This window comes from Vitis vinifera, chromosome 4, assembly GCF_030704535.1.
Source record: "Vitis vinifera cultivar Pinot Noir 40024 chromosome 4, ASM3070453v1".
NCBI classification, from domain to species: Eukaryota; Viridiplantae; Streptophyta; class Magnoliopsida; order Vitales; family Vitaceae; genus Vitis; species Vitis vinifera.
The window spans coordinates 6,341,944-6,344,850 of NC_081808.1; the positions used below are offsets into that span (position 1 = coordinate 6,341,944).

Here is a 2,907-nt window from a genome sequence, read left to right on the forward strand (position 1 = left end):
AGTAAATAATAAAGTTATTTTCATCCTTAACTTTTATAAGTAAAACTTTGTTAAATAGCTCGTTGATTGTTTAAAAGTGAAAAACAATTTTTTAGAACATAAGATACACATTATTGATTAACTGTACTTATCATCAATGCGTAGATCCCACATTATTGATAATCTCTAATTTATTTATAGATAATATAGAAAACATATTTAAGAGTAAAATTGTCTTTTACAAATTTTTGAGATAAGTGAAACTTCTCAATAATTATCACATCTACCCCATGGTAATTCTCCCTTTAGTTTTGTAAATCCTAATGTCAATGTCAAACTCTGCATATTTGGAAACTAGTTAAACCCTACATCTTAATTGGATTTTATTTTTTCTTTTTTTTTCCCTTTTTTGGATATTTACTTCCACTCGTAGATGAATTTGTAATGATTTAAATAAATAAATAAAACCAACTTTATTTTCACAACAGTTAAAAAGGCCTTCTCCTTCCTCCTTTTTTTTTTTTTTTTTTTTTCCAAAATACAATAAGAAACACTCAACTCACAATCTCAAAACAGCAGGGCATGGACCAGAAACATACTAGAAGCTCTTATTATTTCTCAGATAACCCAAGTACAAAAACAGTAAAATATAGCCGCTAAACTTTTCCAAAAGTAGAGCTTACTGAAAATGTTAGAGCCGCTCAAACCCCAGCTTAAGAACATGCAACAGTGGAGGAAATGAGCTTGAAACCGAAAGAAGTATCCCAAGCATATATAAAGCTAACTGGTTTATAATCGTGAACAGGTTGGTGCAAGGAACAAGTGTCACCCTCGTGGGTGATGATGTAAGAGGGCAGATCTTCTACAGTCTGAAATCCAGCACAAGCTAACTGCACATCTGTTTGAGAACAACTGCAGTTAGTGGATAATGTCACCTTCCACTCTGGTTTTCCTTCTACCTTATTCCCCGTTGGACCTTGATCTATCTCCACATTGTTGCTTGGACATTGGCACATACCTATCATTTGGACAATCAATAATATAAGCAGTGGAAATCATTACTCATGTTTTCTATATATGTTTTTGAAATTAAATTGAGTTCAAATTGTTTTCTATGTTCTATAAAATTAACAAAACAATTTCTTAGAAAAAAAAATAGAATATTTAAAAACATTTGCAGGCGAGATTTCACCTTTGCCAATCAGACTAAGGAAGAAAATTAGGCAGACGAATTTCATGGTAGGAGCCATTAAAACAGACTTGCTGGATATTCTTCTTCGTCTCCTCGGACAAGAAAAATGGTTGTCTATTTGGCTACTTAAAAGAGAAGTTTAGATAAACATGGACAAAATATTTAACTATATTTATATTTCTTTTTAAAGGAAAAGAAAATCTACAAATGTTGCACCCCATTAAATCCATAATCCATTTCTCAAATTTTCTGAAAAATAATTATTATTATTTTAAGCAATGATTGGAATGGAGGGATTTATGCTTAAATTGGCAAGTTGTAATTGAGGACATTGATAAAAAATAGGGTATGTTTAGACTATTTCCTATTTTAATTTAAAAGAAAATGGAAATGAGTGGGTCAAAAACATGTTATGGTGGTATTTTTCTATCTTAATTTTCTAGAAATTGAGCTCAAAAATGGGAAAATGTTATATTACCCTATATAATAACATATCTCATGACATGTCATATCCTATGAATTATAAAAATTTCTATTATTTTTTTCATGATCATTTCATAAAACTCAAAATCAAGTAAGATTTTACAAGTTTCAATTTTTAAAGACAAATTTTACTTATTTTAATAAAAAAAAATACTTTCAAGAAAGAAAAAAAAGTACAAAATAAACCTATTTTTAAAAATGAAAATTAGAAAAAATCTTCCAAACCAAACAAAACATTACATGGAAGAATTTTAAAGTTTTCACTTTCTTAAAATAAATAGTGTAATTTCATGGAATTTGGATTTCATTAATTTCGTAGAGTTTACTTTTAATAGGCACGAAGATTTTCTTTTTCTTTTTCTTTTTCCTTTAATCTACTTAACTCCAATGTAGAAAGAAAAAAAGGAGAAAAAAAAGCTTGCTACACAGCCTACAATTATTAATACATTCTTTTAATATTTTGAAAATAAGTCGACATTTTCTAAGTGAATTTTTTTCATTAGTATAACTAATTTTGCCAGTGGGAATAAAGACTTTTATGATTGGGTGAATATCGTTGCATGATAATGGGAGAAAGGTGTATTGCTAAAAGTCTAGCCATGCATGGATTTTTTGCTCTTTTTTATAAATTTTTAGCAATTGACTATCCAACATATTCATGTCGCTGCAATTGCCATCAAATTAAGACACTCAGGAAATGCTCTATTTGCTACCACAACAAATTGTCATATATGATTCATTTATGAAGCTCCATACATACCTAAAATATCAACTGATTTTAAAGGAGCTCGAGGAGCTAATAATGAAACAAAATCATCAATCTAATCTAATGTATCAACACATTACTTTTAGAATTTAGAAAACTCTCCCAAAAAAGTTATAAACGAAAACTATTATTAAGTGCATGTGTATGCATTAAAAAATATAATAATTAATTTTATATCATAATTGTAATTAACTTTTTAAAAAATTAAATAATAACTTTAATGCAAATGAAACTCACAAATAATTGGTAACAATTGTATAGCAGTTATTGAGGCACAACTTTATTACAAGTATTAAAATGGAATTATCTTTTGGGGGTAGATGGGCCCTTAAATTAACAAAAGGTCCATATAACTTCTTAAATTGAGTTGAAGGATATGAAATAGTAACGGACAAATATACCCTTTAAGAACACCTATAAAATATTTTATAAAATTAAGTTAAATAATTTTTTTTCAATAATTTTTTTTTCAAAAATACGAAATTAA

General features: G+C 27.9%; 1 long non-coding RNA gene across 1 annotated transcript; it reads right to left on the minus strand.

The window, feature by feature from the left end:
• Positions 1-562: 562 nt before the first annotated feature.
• On the minus strand, positions 563-1,255 carry LOC132253584 (uncharacterized). Its single transcript, XR_009465446.1, has 2 exons — positions 1,172-1,255; positions 563-997 (listed from the first exon to the last, which is right to left on the minus strand). It is a non-coding gene; the product is annotated as an uncharacterized LOC132253584 (long non-coding RNA).
• Between the last annotated feature and the right edge of the window lie 1,652 nt (positions 1,256-2,907).